This window comes from Pseudophryne corroboree, assembly GCF_028390025.1.
Source record: "Pseudophryne corroboree isolate aPseCor3 chromosome 3 unlocalized genomic scaffold, aPseCor3.hap2 SUPER_3_unloc_73, whole genome shotgun sequence".
NCBI classification, from domain to species: Eukaryota; Metazoa; Chordata; class Amphibia; order Anura; family Myobatrachidae; genus Pseudophryne; species Pseudophryne corroboree.
Genome location: NW_026967567.1, coordinates 442,998 through 463,042, shown reverse-complemented (window position 1 = coordinate 463,042; position 20,045 = coordinate 442,998). Strand labels below are relative to the sequence as shown.

The 20,045-nt window shown below is 48.9% G+C and overlaps 1 long non-coding RNA gene across 1 annotated transcript; it reads left to right on the top strand.

Moving 5' to 3' along the window:
* Positions 1-2,693: 2,693 nt before the first annotated feature.
* Positions 2,694-19,425, top strand: LOC134984683 (uncharacterized). The gene is made up of 3 exons (XR_010191765.1): positions 2,694-3,189; positions 6,405-6,458; positions 19,098-19,425. It is a non-coding gene; the product is annotated as an uncharacterized LOC134984683 (long non-coding RNA).
* Positions 19,426-20,045: the final 620 nt, after the last annotated feature.

Below are 20,045 nucleotides of genomic sequence, written 5' to 3'. Positions count from 1 at the left end.
GCTATGTGTGATAATACTACTATATTGCTGTGTGATAATACTACTATATTACTATGTGTGATAATACTACTATATTGCTATGTGTGATAATACTACTATATTACTATGTGTGATAATACTACTATATTACTATGTGTGATAATACTACTATATTGCTATGTGTGATAATACTACTATATTACTATGTGTGATAGTACTACTATATTGCTATGTGTGATAATACTACTATATTACTATGTGTGATGATAATACTACTATATTGCTATGTGTGATAATACTACTATATTGCTATGTGTGATAATACTACTATATTGCTGTGTGATAATACTACTATATTACTATGTGTGATAATACTACTATATTGCTATGTGTGATAATACTACTATATTACTATGTGTGATAATACTACTATATTGCTATGTGTGATAATACTACTATATTGCTATGTGTGATAATACTACTATATTACTATGTGTGATGATAATACTACTATATTACTATGTGTGATGGTAATACTACTATATTGCTATGTGTGATAATACTACTATATTGCTATGTGTGATAATACTACTATATTGCTATGTGTGATAATACTACTATATTACTATGTGTAATAATACTACTATATTGCTATGTGTGATAATACTACTATATTACTATGTGTGATAATACTACTATATTACTATGTGTGATAATACTACTATATTGCTATGTGTGATAATACTACTATATTACTATGTGTGATAGTACTACTATATTGCTATGTGTGATAATACTACTATATTACTATGTGTGATGATAATACTACTATATTGCTATGTGTGATAATACTACTATATTGCTATGTGTGATAATACTACTATATTGCTGTGTGATAATACTACTATATTACTATGTGTGATAATACTACTATATTGCTATGTGTGATAATACTACTATATTACTATGTGTGATAATACTACTATATTGCTATGTGTGATAATACTACTATATTGCTATGTGTGATAATACTACTATATTACTATGTGTGATGATAATACTACTATATTACTATGTGTGATGGTAATACTACTATATTGCTATGTGTGATAATACTACTATATTGCTATGTGTGATAATACTACTATATTGCTATGTGTGATAATACTACTATATTACTATGTGTAATAATACTACTATATTGCTATGTGTGATAATACTACTATATTGCCATGTGTGATAATACTACTATATTCCTATGTGTGATAATACTACTATATTCCTATGTGTGATAATACTACTATATTCCTATGTGTGATAATACTACTATATTACTATGTGTGATAATACTACTATATTGCTATGTGTGATATTACTACTATATTACTATGTGTGATAATACTACTATATTGCTATGTGTGATAATACTACTATATTACTATGTGTGATAATACTACTATATTGCTATGTGTGATAATACTACTATATTACTATGTGTGATAATACTACTATATTGCTATGTGTGATAATACTACTATATTGCTATGTGTGATAATACTACTATATTGCTGTGTGATAATACTACTATATTACTATGTGTGATAATACTACTATATTGCTATGTGTGATAATACTACTATTATAAGGGCACGGTCGTGCCCTTATATTAAGGCTGAATCGAACAAACGGAATTCTCCCATAGGGAACTTCAGAGATGGGGGCATGGTGTTTGAGGGGCTACACCTCAAACGTGATTAGACGTACCGAGCTGAAATTTGGCATGGACGCGTAGAATCGTCACCCGGTGCTGCATGCCAAATTTCAGGGCAAAATAATAAAAACTGAGGAATTGGTAGTAACCTAAAGTTTCAACTGTCAGTTTTTTTCTGCAACTTCCTGTATGGCTTTTTGACAACGTTTTCCTATAGAGTGAATGAGGAGATTTTTGGGAAGGCATAACTCAGGGTAGAGGACAAAGAAAGACTTGGGGTTTGTTTTATTAGACAGAGTATGTCCCAGTGTAGTGCCTTTTGGGGTTGTGGTTTTTGAGAAAGTTATAGTTTTTTTTTAATTAAGTAAAATATGCCCCATTTTAAAGATAGGGCTTTTCAATTTGTTGCGCCTGCGCAGTGGCCGCCAGCAGGGGGTGTACAGAGAGTAGCTTCACTTGAGTGGAGCAATATGGCTGATCACTCCTCACATAGCCAATTTATTTAGTGATTATAAAAATAATTAGATCTATATGTATTATACAAAATGATTGGGGGGTGTTTTGGGACTGAGTGGATGCTGTCTGAGTCTTTTTTTAGTTATGGTGTCGTGTCAGTAAAAATATATTACATCCGTATTGTGCTGTGAGCGTGGCCAGGCAGTTTAGATGACGTCACTTAATTTATTCATGTGTGTGCCGCAATGCCAGATGGGGCGGCAAATTCAAATGTGCTCTTCTACTCTATGTGACTGTGTACATTGCTGCCCGGCCGGCCGCCCTGTTACTGCTGCACATGTGACAGGAAGACAGAGCGGGCAGCTAGTCGCCCCTGCCTGTCCCCATCACGATTGCCTCTCAGTGGTGACAACCTCGGCAGAGTGATCCCGGGCCGGGCTCCCAGCAGCGCTGTGCACTAGTGATTCATGCGCTCGCTGGGCCCGGTGCAAAGACTGCAGTTCGCCTGCGGGTAGCCTGATCTGTATAACCCGCTGGATCTGCAGTGACTGGCTTCCACTACCTGCGGGGGCATGAGAATCGGAGGTTACCAGCAGCTACTGGGGATCCTCTGTGACCCTATCTCCCGCTCTATGCTCCTCCTCTACCTGACACCAATGTGCTCCAAGAGTCGGGAGGGCACCGGCCACCTGTACTGCCCCCTGCTGATGACAGTATTTTGGGTGTGGGTGGGTTACTATGGTGCGAGTGCCGGGCAGGAGGCACAGGACACATGCCCACTGTCAGCGCCCGTCATATGCTCCAGAGTCCTGGCCCTAGGGCATGGGGAAATCCTAGGGCCATCTGGGCAGGCAGAGCAGCACGGCATACTACTGTCAGTGTCAGCACAGCTGAAAGTGAAACTACAGAGGAGTCCGATCAGGGGGCGTGGCTACACGGGTCACTGCTGCCTTCCTGCAATGTGGGAAACTGAGGGGAGGAATGGCTCTGAGCTGCAATACTGAACATTGTGATATGCTGCCATGTAATTGTGATGTGTTAAGGTAAGGGAGGCACCATCTATAAGTGAACATGTATGTATAAGTGTGTGGGTGTGAGTATATATGTGTATAAGTGTGTGGCTGTGAGTATATATGTGTATAAGTGTGTGGCTGTGAGTATATATGTGTATAAGTGTGTGGGTGTGAGTATATATGTGTATAAGTGTGTGACTGTGAGTATATATCATACTTGCCTACCTGACCCTCTCCATGAGGGAGAAAATGCTCTGTTCCTGGACTTTTCTGGTAATGTATGATTGCCATCACCTGTGGTGAGCTAGTTAATTGATAAGAAAGCTGTTTCACCACAGGTGATGGCAATCATACATTACCAGGAAAGTCCAGAACAGAGCATTTTCTCCCTCATGGAGAGGGTCAGGTAGGCAAGTATGGTATATATGTGTATAAGTGTGTGGCTGTGAGTATATATGTGTATAAGTGTGTGGCTGTGAGTATATATGTGTATAAGTGTGTGGCTGTGTGTATATATGGGTATAGGTGTGTGGCTGTGTGTATAGGTGTGTGGCTGTGTGCATATATGGGTATAAGTGTGTGGCTGTGTGTATAAGTGTGTGACTGTATATTTGTACAGCTGTGTGTGTGTGTATATATATATATATATATATATATATGTGTATAAATGTACGGCTGTGTGCATATATGGGTATAGGTATATGCGGATGTATGATTGCGTCAGAGTACGTATGTATAAGTGCACCAGTGTGCGGACGTATGAGAGTGGCAGTATGAGAGCGTCAGTGTGCGGCGGTATGAGAGCGTCAGTGTGCGGCGGTATGAGAGCGTCAGTGTGCGGCGGTATGAGAGCGTCAGTGTGCGGCGGTATGAGAGCGTCAGTGTTTGGACGTATGAGAGCGTCAGTGTGCGGACGTATGAGAGCGTCAGTGTGCGGACGTATGAGAGCGTCAGTGTGCGGCGGTATGAGAGCGTCAGTGTGCGGACGTATGAGAGCGTCAGTGTGCGGACGTATGAGAGCGTCAGTGTGCGGACGTATGAGAGCGTCAGTGTGCGGACGTATGAGAGCGTCAGTGTGCGGACGTATGAGAGCGTCAGTGTGCGGACGTATGAGAGCGTCAGTGAGCGGACGTATGAGAGCGTCAGTGAGCGGACGTATGAGAGCGTCAGTGAGCGGACGTATGAGAGCGTCAGTGAGCGGACGTATGAGAGCGTCAGTGAGCGGACGTATGAGAGCGTCAGTGAGAGGACGTATGAGAGCGTCAGTGTGCGGATGTATGAATGTAAGAGCATCAGTGCGCGGTTGTTTGAGAGCGTCAGCGTGCGGATGTATGAGAGCGTCAACGTACGGATGTATGAGAGCGTCAGGTAAGGATGTATGAGAGCGTCAGGGTAAGGATGTATGAGAGCGTCAGGGTAAGGATGTATGAGAGCGTCAGTGTGCGGACGTATGAGAGCGTCAGTGTGCGGACGTATGAGAGCGTCAGTGAGCGGATGTATGAATGTAAGAGCATCAGTGCGCGGTTGTTTGAGAGCGTCAGCGTGCGGATGTATGAGAGCGTCAACGTACGGATGTATGAGAGCGTCAGGTAAGGATGTATGAGAGCGTCAGGGTAAGGATGTATGAGAGCGTCAGGGTAAGGATGTATGAGAGCGTCAGTGTGCGGACGTATGAGAGCGTCAGTGAGCGGACGTATGAGAGCGTCAGTGAGCGGACGTATGAGAGCGTCAGTGAGCGGACGTATGAGAGCGTCAGTGAGCGGACGTATGAGAGCGTCAGTGAGCGGACGTATGAGAGCGTCAGTGAGCGGACGTATGAGAGCGTCAGTGAGCGGACGTATGAGAGCGTCAGTGAGCGGACGTATGAGAGCGTCAGTGAGCGGACGTATGAGAGCGTCAGTGAGCGGACGTATGAGAGCGTCAGTGAGCGGACGTATGAGAGCGTCAGTGTGCGGATGTATGAATGTAAGAGCATCAGCGTGCGGTTGTTTGAGAGCGTCAGCGTGCGGATGTATGAGAGCGTCAACGTACGGATGTATGAGAGCGTCAACGTACGGATGTATGAGAGCGTCAACGTACGGATGTATGAGAGCGTCAACGTACGGATGTATGAGAGCGTCAACGTACGGATGTATGAGAGCGTCAACGTACGGATGTATGAGAGCATCAGTGTGCGGACGTATGAGAGCGTCAGTGTGCGGACGTATGAGAGCGTCAGTGTGCGGACGTATGAGAGCGTCAGTGTGCGGACGTATGAGAGCGTCAGTGTGCGGACGTATGAGTGCGTCAGTGTGCGGACGTATGAGTGCGTCAGTGTGCGGACGTATGAGTGCGTCAGTGTGCGGACGTATGAGTGCGTCAGGGTGCGGACGTATGAGAGCGTCAGTGCGGACGTATGAGAGCGTCAGTGCGGACGTATGAGAGCGTCAGTATGCGGATGTATGAGAGCGTCAGTGAGCGGCTGTATGAATGTAAGAGCGTCAGCGTGCGGATGTATGAGAGCGTCAGCGTGCGGATGTATGAGAGCGTCAGCGTGCGGATGTATGAGAGCGTCAGCGTGCGGATGTATGAGAGCGTCAGCGTGCGGATGTATGAGAGCGTCAGCGTGCGGATGTATGAGAGCGTCAGCGTGCGGATGTATGAGAGCGTCAGCGTGCGGATGTATGAGAGCGTCAGCGTGCGGATGTATGAGAGCGTCAGCGTGCGGATGTATGAGAGAGTCAGCGTGCGGATGTATGAGAGAGTCAGCGTGCGGATGTATGAGAACGTCAGTGTGTGGATGTATGAGAGATGCAGTGTACGGATGCATGAGAGCGTCAGCGTGCGGATGCATGAGAGCGTCAGCGTGCGGATGCATGAGAGCGTCAGCGTGCGGATGTATGAGAGAGTCAGTGTACGGATGTATGAGAACGTCAGTGTGTGGATGTATGAGAGATGCAGTGTACGGATGTATGAGAGCGGCAGTGTACGGATGTATGAGAGCGGCAGTATACGGATGTAGGGATGTACAGCAGCGCCGTAACTACGTGTGTGCCATTGGTAGTAGTGCCGCTGCAGCAGTCCCCTCTCCTTCAGCATTGGCTGCCCGGCGCTGCTGTGAATGCTGGGATGCGCTTCCCTCATCCCAGCATTCACAGCGGCGGCCAGCCAATACGGAAGGAGAGGGGACTGCTGCAGTGGTCTACTACCAATTACATAGCGCTGCAGCGGCTCCTGTCCCCCTCCCTCCTCCTCCTTCTTCCCAGCAGCTGCCCGGGATCTGCCACCACGAGGAGCCTGACTGCCAGCGAGGAGAGATGGTAAGTATTTATCTCTCTCTCTCTCTCTCATATGTCCTAGAGGATGCTGAGGACTCCAAAAGGACCATGGGGTATAGACGGGATCCGCAGGAGACATGGGCACTTTAAGACTTTAAATGGGTGTGAACTGGCTCCTCCCTCTATGCCTCAGTTAGATTCTGTACCCAGAGAGACTGGACACACACTAGGGGAACTCTACAGAGTTTCTCTAGAAAAGACTTTTGTTAGGTTTATTATTTTCAGGGAGCGCTATTGGCAACAGGCTCCCTGCATCGTGGAGCCGCGCCGCCGTCCCCCTCACAGAGCCTGAAGAAAGAAGCCGGGTGAGTAACAGAAGCAAAGAAGACTTCAGTGAAGGCGGCAGAAGACTTCAGATCTTCGGAGGTATCACGCAGCGGTCACGCTGCACGCCATTCCTCCCACACACAAGCGGCACTACATGGGTGCAGGGCGCAGGGGGGGCGCCCTGGGCAGCAATTAAACCTCTTTTAAGGACAGGCACAGCAGTATACAGTGCATAGGCACTGTATACAGACCCCCGCCAGTATAAATAAAAGGGGGACACTAGCGCGCCATTTAGGGGGCGGGGCTTCGTCCTCCAGCTCTAATCAGCGCCATTTTCTCTTCACAGCAAGCTGCAGAGACGCTGGTCATGGCCCTTCACTTCTGTCACAAGTAACAGGGTGCAAAAACAGGGGCGGTGCACAGCAAATTTGGTGTTGTATATATTTATATATAAAAGCGCTGCTAGGTCTGGGACATTGTATATTCCTTCAGACCGGGTGAGGCGCTGGTCGTCAGCTGGCATACTTTCTCTCTGAAGGACCTTACTGTGGGTCTGTCCCCTATAGCCCAGTGTGTTAGTGGGTCTCGGTACGTGTGTGTCGACATGTCTGAGGCTGAATGCTCTTCCCAGGAGGAAGCTGGTGTGGGGGCGGAACAGAATGTGGGAGTAAATCTGTCCGCACCGCCGACTGCTGATTGGGTAGATATCTGGAGTGTCTTAAATGCATGTGTGGCTTTGTTGCATAAAAGATTAGATAAATCTGAGTCTCAGAACCAAGCATGGAGACAATCAATGGGAGATGTTTTGTCACAAACTCAGACCCCCTCGGGGTCACAGAAACGATCGTTTACCCAGATAGCAGACACAGATACCGCCACGGATTCGGACTCCAGTGTCGACTATAGTGATGTCAAATTGAATCCTAAACTGGCTAAGAGCATTCAGTACATGATTGTGGCAATAAGGGACGTATTACATATCCCTGAGACAAGGGTCTGTATGTATAAGGGAAAGAAACCTGAGGTAACGTTTCCTCCCTCTCATGAACTGAACACTCTCTTTTTGAAAGGGCTTGGGAAACTCCTGACAAAAAGTTACTGATTCCCAAGAGAATTTCTATGGCATATACTTTTCCCTCTGAGGATAGGATAAGGTGGGAGTCAACAAAGCTCTAGCACGGTTGTCCAAGAAGGTGGTGCTACCGTCCCCTGACACTGCAGCCCTAAAGGATCCTGCGGATCGTAAGCAGGAAACTACCTTGAAATCTATTTATGTCACTATGGGTATGCTGCTCAGGCCGGCCGTGGCATCGGCATTGGTGAGTAGCGCTATTGAAAAGTGGGCAGATACCTTGTCATCTGAAATAGACACCATGGATAGGGATAGCGTGCATTTGAAGCTGGGTCATATTAGGGACGCAGCGGTCTATTTAAAGGAGGCTGCAAGAGATATTGGCCTCTTGGGATCAAGGGCCAATGCCATGGCAATCTCAGCTAGGAGAGCGTTGTGGACTCATCAATGGAATGGTGATGCTGACTCTAAAAAGGCTATGTAGGCTCTGCCCTATAAAGGTGGCGTTTTGTTTAGTGAAGGCCTCGCGGACCTGGTATCTACAGCTACTGCGGGTAAGTCATCTTTTCTACCTTTTGTCCCTCCACAGCAAAAGAAAACGCCTCAGTATCAGATGCAGTCCTTTCGGTCTAATAAATTCAAAAAAGGACGAGGGTCCTCCTTCCTTGCCGCTAGAGGTAAGGGAAGGGGAAAAAGATTGCCGGCTGTGGCAAGCCCCCAGGAGCAGAAGTCCTCCCTGGCTTTTACCAAGTCCACCGCATGACGCTGGGGATTCGCTGCGGGAGTCCACACCAGTGGGGGCACGTCTTCAGCTCTTCAGTCGGATCTGGGCTCACTCAGGCATGGATCCTTGGGTGCTGGAAATTGTGACCCAAGGGTACAAACTGGAGTTTCAAGACGTGCCCCCTCACCGATTTTTCAAATCGGTCTTGCCAGCTTCTCTTCTGGAAAGGGAAGTAGTGTGCGCTGCAATACAAAAGCTATGTCAACAACAAGTCATTGTCGCGGTACCCCCGTCACAACGGGGAGAAGGGTTTTATTCACGCCTGTTCGTGGTCCCAAAGCCGGATGGCTCGGTCAGACCGATTCTGAACTTAAAATCCCTCAATCTGTATTTGAAAGATTCAAATTCAAAATGGAATCTCTCCGAGCAGTGATATCCAGTCTGGAAGGGGGGATTTTATGGTGTCAGTCGATGTTAACCTACATGTCCACATATATCCTCCACATCAATCTTACCTGAGGTTTGCTGTTCAGGATTGTCATTACCAATTTCAAACGTTGCCGTTTGGGCTTTCCATGGCTCCGAGGATTTTCACTAAAGTAATGGCGGAAATGATGGTGCTCCTGCGAAAGCACGGTGTCACAATTATCCCGTACTTGGACGATCTCCTGATAAAGGCGAGATCAAAGGAGCAGTTACTAAGAAATGTTGCGCTCTCCCTGACAGTGCTGCAACAACATGGTTGGCTCCTGAATTTGCCAAAGTCACAGTTGGTTCTGACAACACGGCTGTCATTCTTGGGCATGATTCTGGACACGGACCTGCAGAGAGTTTTTCTCCCGGTGGAAAAAGCTCTGGAAATCCAGAACATGGTCAAAGGGATTCTGAAACCGGCAAGAGTGTCGATTCATCAATGTACTCAGGTGCTGGGGAAGATGGTGGCGGCCTACGAGGCCATTCCGTTTGGCAGGTTCCATGCCAGGGTGTTTCAGTGGAACCTGTTGGACAAGTGGTCCGGGTCTCACCTGCACATGCACTGGAAAACAAGCCTATCTTCCAGGACCAGAGTTTCTCTCCTGTGGTGGCTCCAAAGTTCTCACCTCCTAGGGGGACGCAGGTTCGGGATCCAGGATTGGATCCTGGTGACCACGGATGCAAGTCTCCGAGGCTGGGGAGCGGTCACACAGAGGGAAATTTTCCATGGAAAATGGTCAAGCCAGGAAGCTTGTCTGCACATAAACATTCTGGAATTAAGAGCCATCTACAACGGCCTTCTACAAGCGGAACATCTCCTGTTGGACAACATAACAGCAGTGGCGTACATAAACCACCAAGGCGGAACAAGAAGCAGAGCAGCGATGGCGGAGGCCACAAGAGTTCTCCGCTGGGCGGAAAAACATACAGGCGCTCTCTCGGCGGTCTTCATTCGAGGCATGGACAACTGGGAAGCAGATTTCCTCAGCAGACACGATCTCCATCTGGAGAGTGGGGTCTTCATCAAGAGGTCTTTGCAGAAGTGACAAGTCATTGGGGAATTCCTCAAATAGACATGATGGCGTCTCGCCTCAACAAGAAACTTCAGAGATATTGTTCCAGGTCGAGGGACCCTTAAGCCAGTGCGGTGGACGCCCTGGTGACGCCCTGGGTGTTTCAGTCGGTCTATGTGTTTCCTCCACTGCCACTCATTCCAAAGGTGATAAGCCTCATAAGAAGAACAGGGGTTCAGGCGATACTCTTTGTTCCAGATTGGCCACGGAGGGCCTGGTATCCGGATCTTCAGGAACTGCTCATAGCAGATCCCTGGCCTCTTCCTCTAAGAGAGGATCTGTTACAGCAAGGGCCGGTTGCGTTTGACGGCATGGCGGTTGAACGCCAGATCTTAGCCCGGAAGGGTATTCCCGGTGAAGTCATCCCTACACTGCTTAAATCAAGAAAGGAGGTAACGACGAAGCATTATCACTGTATTTGGAGAAAATACGTGTCTTGGTGTGAAGCCAAGAAGGCTCTTACGGAAGAATTTTAGCTGGGTCGTTTTCTACATTTTTTGCAGGCCAGTGTGGATGCGGGCCTAAAGTTGGGCTCCATTAAAGTCCATATTTCGGCCTTATCGATTTCCTTTCAAAAAGAATTGGCCTCCCTTCCGGAAGTTCAGACTTTCGTGAAGGGTGTGCTGCACATCCAACCTCCATTTGTGCCCCCGGTGGCACCATGGGACCTTAACGTGGTGTTGCAGTTCCTTATGTCACATTGGTTTGAACCTTTACAGAAGGTTGAGTTAAAATTCCTCACTTGGAAAGTGGTCATGCTATTGGCCTTGGCATCCGCAAGAATTAGTGGCCTTGTCTCACAAGAGTCCCTATTTGATCTGCCATGTGGATAGAGCGGAATTACGAACTCGTCAACAATTTCTACCAAAGGTGGTTTCTTCATTTCACATGAACCAACCTATTGTGGTGCTTGTGGCTACTGAAGCTTTGGCTGATTCAAATTCTCTCGATGTAGTCAGAGCTTTAAAGATTTATGTCGCCAGAATAGCTCGTATTAGGAAAACAGAGCCACTGTTTGTCCTGTATGCTCCCAACAAGATTGGGGCTCCTGCTTCTAAACAGACTATTGCACGTTGGATATGTAATACGATTCAGCATGCGCATTCTATGGATGGATTGCCGTTACCGAAATCGGTGAAGGGCCATTCTACCAGAAAGGTGAATTAGGATGGAGGCTGCGCTCACAATAGGAAAAAAGCTGCTATGAGTGCTGCTGGACCTGGAGGCGTCCCACCTCCTATTGACTTGTATGATTTGGGATGGTCAGCGCGCTCTGGGGGGGATATAAGGCAAAAATGGGAATATAGGGTATTGCGGGATGGGAGTGGTACTTGGATAAGTGATTGTGTTGACTGTTTGCGTCTGATTGTAGGTTTTGCACCAATGATCAATCTGATATGGTTTCTATCTGAACTCTTTATTTGTAAATTAGATATGATTAGGTCAGCATCCTAATTTCAATATTGTGTTTGGTCCTTGTCCCACAGTTCCTTCACCACTGTCAGGTGTGTCCTGCAGACTACCCGTTGCAAGGTATACCTTCCTATTGGTATACCGATTGGACCCCAGCTCAGGTAAATGTCAGGTGTACCCTGTGGGTCACCTTTACCATAGGTGTGGTGGATGCCTATGTGCCCTCTGAACTGCGTCCTATTTGAATGTTTGGGGTATGACTAGTGCGGCGTCCCGCCTGTCAGTCCCCTCTCATGTGCGGCTCTGGGTTGTGTGGTCATAGGCTGTGTGTCTTACACTTACCGCCGGGGGCAGGTAACTACCTGCCGCCGGTGACCGCGTCTCTTCCTTCCACAACCTCAGGCCTGGTCCTCTGTGTCCGCGTCCTCCGTCTCCTTCAGTCCGCTGCGTCTTCCTTCTCCTTCAGTCCGCGCGCTTCTCCTGCAGCAGCCGGTCTCCTCCGTTCCCGGGTCCCGTTCTGCCACTTCCTGGTTCGCGCGTCACGTGCGATGTCACGTGAGCGCGCTGTCTGTGGTGAATGCCGCTGTGTCACCTTCTCCAGCCGGAGAAGGGAAGCTGTAAATGGTAATGGTGCGCGAACCAGGAAGTGGCAGAACTCCCTTCCCGCAATACCCTATATTCCCATTTTTCCCTTATATCCCCCCCAGAGCGCGCTGACCATCCCAAATCATACCAGAAAGGTGGGCTCATCTTGGGCGGCTGCCCGAGGGGTCTCGGCGTTATAGCTTTGCCGAGTAGCTACTTGGTCGGGTTCAAATACTTTTGCAAAATTCTACAAGTTTGATACCCTGGCTGATGAGGACCTCGTGTTTGCTCAATCGGTGCTGCAGAGTCATCCGCACTCTCCCGCCCGTTCTGGAGCTTTGGTATAATCCCCATGGTCCTTTTGGAGTCCCCAGCATCCTCTAGGACATAGGAGAAAATAGGATTTTAATACCTACCGGTAAATCCTTTTCTCTTAGTCCATAGAGCATGCTGGGCGCCCGTCCCAGTGCGGACTCTGGGGGTCATTCCGAGTTGATCGCTCGTTGTTTTTTTTCCGCAACGGAGCGATCAGTCGCTAACGCGCATGCGCAATGTCCGCAGTGCGACTGCGCCAAGTAATTTTGCTATGCAGTTAGGTATTTTACTCACGGCATTACGAGGATTTTTCTTCGTTCTGATGATCGGAGTGTGATTGACAGGAAGTGGGTGTTACTGGGCGGAAACTGAGCGTTTTATGGGTGTGTGTGAAAAAACGCTGACGTATTTTTGAAAAACGCGGGAGTGGCTGGAGAAACGGGGGAGTGCCTGGGCGAACGCTGGGCGTATTTGTGACGTCAAACAGGTACGATACTGACTGAACTGATCGCAATGGCAGAGTAAGTCTCGAGCTACTCAGAAACTGCTAAGAAGTGTGCTAATCGTAATATTGCGAATCCGTCGTTCGCAATTCTAAGAAGCTAAGATTCACTCCCAGTAGGCGGCGGCTTAGCGTGTGCAATGCTGCTAAAAGCAGCTTGCTAGCGTACAACTCGGAATGACCTCCACTATCTGCAGTTCTTGCTATAGTTATTGCTTATGTTACACAAAAGTTGTGTTTCAGTTGTGATCAGCCTGTTGCTGATTTTGGTTCATTCCGTTAACTGGTATTTGGTTAAAAGCCATGTTGTACGTTGTGTTGTGGTGTGAGCTGGTATGTATCTCACCCTTAGTTAACAAAAATCCGTTTCCTCAAAATGTCCGTCTCCCTGGGCACAGTTCCTATAACTGAGGTCTGGAGGAGGAGCATAGAGGGAGGAGCCAGTTCACACCCATTTGAAGTCTTAAAGTGCCCATGTCTCCTGCGGATCCCGTCTATACCCCATGGTCCTTTTGGAGTTCCCAGCATCCTCTACGGACTATGAGAAAAGGATTTACCGGTAGGTATTAAAATCCATTTTCTCTAACGTCCTAAGTGGATCTGGGGACTTCGTAAGGACCATGGGGAATAGACGGGCTCCGCAGGAGATAGGGCACTCTAGAAAAGAATTAGGTCTACTGGTGTGCACTGGCTCCTCCCTCTATGTCCCTCCTCCAGACCTCAGTTAGAATCTGTGCCCGAACGAGAAGGGCGCTTCTTAGGCTACTGGACACCATTAGCTCCAGAGGGATCGAACACAGGTACTAACCATTGGCGGTCCGTACCCAGAGCCACGCCGACATCCCCGTCGCAGAGCCAGAAGCAAGAAGCACGGCGTAGATGAAGAAATCGGCGGCAGAAGACTTCAGTCTTCAAACAAGGTAGCGCACAGCACTGCAGCTGTGCGCCATTGCTCCCACAGCACACCACACACTCCGGTCACTGTAGGGTGCAGGGCGCAGGGGGGGGGGGCGCCCTGGGCAGCAATAAGGTACCTTTGGCAAAAGTAAGCAGACATACAGGTAGGCACTGTATGTCTGCATGAGCCCCCGCCATTTTTTTCACACAAAATCGCGGGACAGAAAGCCGCCAAGAAGGGGCGGGGCTTCTTCCTCAGCACTCACCAGCGTAATTTTCTCTTCACAGCTCCGCTGGAAGGAAGCTCCCCAGACTCTCCCCTGCAGAATCACGGTAGAGGGGTGAAAAAAGAGGGGGGGGCACATAAATTTAGGCGCAAAACAGATAATACAGCAGCTACTGGGTAAACACTGAGTTACTGTGTTTTTTCCTGGGTCATATAGCGCTGGGGTGTGTGCTGGCAAACTCTCTCTCTGTCTCTCCGAGGGGCCTGGTGGGGGAATTGTCTTCAAAAGAGCTTCCTCTGTGTGTATGGTGTGTCGGTACGCGTGTGTCGACATGTTTGACGAGGAAGGCTATGCGGAGGCGGAGCGGGAGGAAATGAGTGTGGTGTCGCCGCAGCCGGTGCCGACACCGGATTCGATGGATATGTGGAAGGTTTTAAATGAGAATGTTAATTCCTTGCATAAAAGGCTAGATAAAGCAGAAGCCTTGGGACAGTCTGATCTTGCTACGCAGGGGCCGTCAGGGTCTCAAAAGCGTCCACTATCCCAGGTTGTTGACACAGATATCGACATGGAGTCTGACTCTAGCGTCGATGATGAGGAGGCCAGATTACAACCTAAAATGGCCAAAGCTATAAGATATATGATTATAGCTATGAAGGAGGTGTTACACATCTCTGAGGAAAGCCCTGTCCCTGAGAAGAGAGATAATATGTTTGGGGAAAAGAGACAAGTGGTGACCTTTCCCCCGTCTCATGAATTAAATGAGTTATGTGAGAAATCGTGGGAATCACCAGATAAGAAACTGCTGATCCCCAAAAGGATGCTAATGGCGTACCCCTTCCCGCCATCGGACAGGTTACGCTGGGAATCCGCCCCGAGGGTAGACAAAGCGTTGACACGCTTGTCTAAACAGGTGGCCCTACCGTCACAGGATACGGCAGCCTTAAAAGATCCTGCAGATAGAAAGCAGGAAGCTATCCTAAGGTCCATATACACACATTCGGGTACCGTGCTTAGACCGGCCATTGCGTCGGCATGGATGTGTAGTGCTGTAGCAGCATGGGCAGATATGTTATCTGAAGAGATGGAAACCCTGGACAAGGATACTATATTACTGACACTGGGGCATATAAAAGACACTGTCCTGTATATGAGGGATGCTCAGAGGGACATTGCCATGCTGAGCTCTAGGATAAATGCTATGTCGATTTCAGCCAGAAGGGGCCTGTTGACTCGACAATGGACAGGTGATGCCGACTCTAAGCGGCACATGGAGGTTTTGCCTTACAAGGGTGTGGAATTATTTGGGGAAGGTCTGTCGGACCTAGTGGCCACAGCTACGGCTGGAAAGTCAAATTTTCTACCATTTATTCCATCACAACCTAAGAAAGCACCGTATTATCAAATGCAGTCCTTTCGTTCACAGAAGGGTAAGAAAGTCCGAGGTGCGTCCTTTCTTGCCAGAGGCAAGGGTAGAGGAAGGAAGCTGCATAACACAGCTAGTTCCCAGGAACAGAAGTCCTCCCCGGCTTCAACTAAGTCCACCGCATGACGCTGGGGCTCCACAGGTGGAGCCAGGGTCGGTGGGGGCGCGTCTCCGAAATTTCAGCCACCAGTGGGTTCGCTCACAGGCGGATCCCTGGGTTATACAGATAGTATCCCAGGGGTACAGGCTGGAATTTGAAGAGATACCCCCTCGCCGCTTCCTCAAATCGGCTCTGCCAACGTCCCCCATAGAAAGGGAGTTGGTGGTAACTGCGATTCACAAATTGTATCTCCAGCAGGTGGTGGTGGATTCCCCCCCCCCCTTCAACGGGGGAGAGGGTATTATTCCACAATGTTTGTGGTACCGAAACCGGACGGTTTGGTCAGGCCCATTTTGAACTTAAAATCCCTGAACGTTTACCTGAAAAGGTTCAAGTTCAAGATGGAATCGCTGAGAGCAGTCATTGCGAGCCTGGAAGAAGGGGATTTTATGGTGTCGCTGGACATAAAGGATGCTTACCTGCATGTCCCGATTTATCCACCTCATCAGGAATACCTCAGGTTGGTGGTACAGGATTGTCACTACCAATTCCAGACGTTGCCGTTTGGTCTCTCCATGGCACCGAGAATATTTACCAAGGTAATGGCAGAAATGATGGTGATCCTGCGAAAGCAAGGAATCACAATTATCCCGTACTTGGACGATCTCCTTATAAAGGCGAGGTCCAGGGAACAGTTGCTGATCAGTGTAGAACGCTCTCAGGAGGTGTTACAGCAACACGGCTGGGTTCTGAATATCCCAAAGTCGCAGTTGATCCCTACGACTCGTCTGCCCTTCCTGGGCATGATTCTGGACACAGACCAGAAGAGGGTTTATCTCCCGACTGAGAAGGCTCATGAGCTCATGACCTTAGTCAGAGACTTATTAAAACAAAGACAGGTGTCAGTGCATCAATGCACGCGAGTCCTGGGAAAGATGGTGGCATCATACGAGGCCATTCCCTTCGGCAGGTTCCATGCGAGGACCTTTCAATGGGATCTGTTGAACAAGTGGTCCGGATCACATCTACAGATGATCACATCTACAGATGATATCCCCCAGGGCAAGGGTGTCTCTGCTGTGGTGGCTGCAGAGTGCTCACCTTCTCGAGGGCCGAAGATTCGGCATTCAGGACTGGGTCCTTGTGTCCATGGATGCGAGCCTCCGAGGGTGGGGAGCAGTCACGCAGGGAAGAAATTTCCAAGGCCTGTGGTCAAGTCAGTAGACTTGTCTGCACATAAACATCCTAGAAATAAGGGCCATATACAACGCCCTAAGTCAGGCAGTAAACCTGCTTCGAGACAAATCGATGCTGATTCAATCAGACATCACTGCAGTGGCTCATGTAAACCGTCAAGGCGGCACAAGGAGCAGGGTGGCGATGACAGAAGCCACCAGGATTCTTCGTTGGGAGGAGAATCATGTAAGAGCACTGTCAGCAGTGTTTATCCCGGGAGTGGACAACTGGGAAGCAGACTTCCTCAGCAGACACGACCTCCACCCGGGAGAATGGGTACTTCATCCAGAAGTCTTCACACAGGTCACAGACCGGTGGGAACTGCCACAAGTGGACATGATGGCGTCCCGTCTAAACAAAAAGTTACAGCGGTATTGCGCCAGGTCAAGGGACCCTCAGGCGATAGCTGTGGACGCACTAGTGACACTGTTTGTGTTCCAGTCGGTTTATGTGTTTCCCCCTCTTCCTCTCATACCCAAGGTACTGAGAATCATAAGAAGAAGAGGAGTGAGAACAATTCTCATTGTTCCGGATTGGCCAAGAAGGGTTTGGTATCCGGATCTGCAAGAAATGCTCACAGAGGACCCATGGTCTCTGCCCTTAAGACAGGATCTGTTACAACAGGGGCCCTGTCTGTTCCAAGACTTACCGCGGCTGCGTTTGACGGCATGGCGGTTGAACGCCGGATCCTAGCAGAAAAGGGGATTCCGGATGAGGTTATTCCTACGCTTATAAAGGCTCGGAAGGATGTAACGTCTAAGCATTATCACCGTATATGGCGAAAATATGTTGCTTGGTGTGAAGCCCGGAGGGCTCCTACAGAGGAATTCCAGCTGGGCCGGTTCCTTCATTTCCTACAATCGGGAGTGTCTTTGGGCCTAAAATTGGGATCCATTAAGGTCCAGATTTCGGCCCTATCCATTTTCTTTCAAAAATAACTGGCAGCTCTTCCTGAAGTTCAGACCTTTGTGAAGGGAGTGCTGCATATACAGCCCCCGTTTGTGCCTCCAGTGGCACCTTGGGATCTTAACGTGGTGTTGGGTTTCCTAAAATCACACTGGTTTGAACCACTAAAAACTGTGGAGTTAAAATATCTCACGTGGAAGGTGGTTATGCTGCTGGCTCTGGCCTCAGCCAGGCATGTGTCGGAATTGGCGGCTTTGTCACATAAAAGCCCCTATCTGGTTTTTCATATGGACAGGGCAGAATTGCGGACCCGTCCACAATTTCTGCCCAAGGTGGTGTCATCATTTCATATGAACCAACCTATTGTGGTGCCTGTGGCTACAGGGGACTTGGAGGATTCCGAGTTACTAGATGTAGTGCGGGCTTTGAAGATTTATGTGACCAGAACGGCCAAGGTCAGGAAAATGGAGTCGCTGTTTATCCTGTATGCATCCAATAAGTTGGGTGCTCCTGCTTCAAAGCAGACTATTGCTCGCTGGATCTGTAACACGATTCAGCAGGCTCATTCTGCGGCTGGATTGCCGCCTCCGAAATCAGTAAAGGCCCATTCCACAAGTAAGGTGGGCTTCTTCTTGGGCAGCTGCCCGAGGGGTCTTGGCATTACAACTTTACCGAGCAGCTACTTGGTCGGGATCAAACACATTTGCAAAGTTCTACAGGTTTGATACCCTAGCTGAGGAAGACCTTGAGTTTGCTCATTCGGTGCTGCAGAGTCATCCGCACTCTCCTGCCCGTTTGGGTGCTTTGGTATAATCCACATGGTCCTTACGGAGTCCCCAGCATCCACTTAGAACATTAGAGAAAATAAGAATCTATTTCTCGTAGTCCGTAGTGGATGCTGGGCGCCCGTCCCAAGTGCGGACTTCTTCTGCAATACTGTATATAGTTATTGCTTAACAAAGGGTTATGTTATGTTACATCAGGTTATCTGATGTTTTGTATTGTTCATACTGTTAACTGGGTTTGGTTATCACAAGTTATACGGTGTGATTGGTGTAGCTGGTATGAGTCTTACCCTGGATTCCAAAATCCTTTCCTTGTAATGTTAGCTTGTCCGGGCACAGTTTCCTTAACTGAGGTCTGGAGGATGGACATAGGGGGAGGAGCCAGTGAACACCAGTAGACCTAATTCTTTTCTAGAGTGCCCTATCTCCTGCGGAGCCAGTCTATTCCCTATGGTCCTTACGGAGTCCCCAGCATCCACTACGGACTACGAGAAATAGATTTACCGGTGAGTAAAATCTTATTTTTGCTATGTGTGTTTAGCTGTTTGTGTGTTTTGTCATATGTGTGTATGTATGTTTTGCTATATGTTTGTCTTTTACTATGTGAGTGTATATACAGGGCCGGCCTGACCGTTACATCGCGGAGAGTACCATATGTGGAGGGTGCTGCTGCTGCCTTCTCATGTCCTCCCGAGGTGTGCTCGCACACCTGCTGCACTGCTCAAAGAGAGAGCCTGGATCACAGGGTGAGGTGAGTGGGGAGCCAGGGAGGGAAACCACTGGGACAGGGTCGCACACTGCGGCCGCCATCTTTCTGCACCTCTGCCTTAGTCACTCTATACCTGTCACCCACTATCTCCCTGTCAGCCCTGTCTCAGTCAAAGTATAGATAGCGTGGCGAGCCACCGTGCCCGCAGCATGGCGAGCCCGCAAGGGGCTCATTTGCGCTTGCCCAGCTGTCGGTATGCCGGCGGTCGGGATTCCGGCGCCGGTATGCTGGTCGACGGGAGCCCGGCCGCCAGCATACCCTGCTACACCCGGGCAAGCGCAAATGAGCCCCTTGTGGGCTCGCCACGCTGCACGCACGGTGGCTCGCCATGCTATCTATACTTTCTCCAGGGCGCTCATGGACCCCCAAGAGGGAGAAAAGATGTCGGTATGCCGGCGGTCGGGATTCCGGCGCCAGTATGTTGATCGTTAGGAGTCCGGCCAACAGAAGACCACCCCAGTCACCCACTGTCTCCCTGTCACCCCTGCCTCAGTCACCCACTATCTCCTTGTCTCTCCTGCCTCAGTCACCCACTATTTCCCTGTCATCCCTGCCTCAGTCACCCACTATTTCCCTGTCGCCCCTGCCTCAGTCACCCACTATCTCCCTGTCCCCCTGGCCTCAGTCACCCACTATCTCCCTGCCACCCCTGCCTCAGTCATCTACTCTCTACTTGTCACCCCTGCCTCAGTCACCCACTATGTCCATGTCACCCCTGCCTCAGTCACCCACTATATCCCTGTCAGCTCTGCCTCAGTCATCCACTATCTCCCTGTCACCCCTGCCTCAGTCATCTAC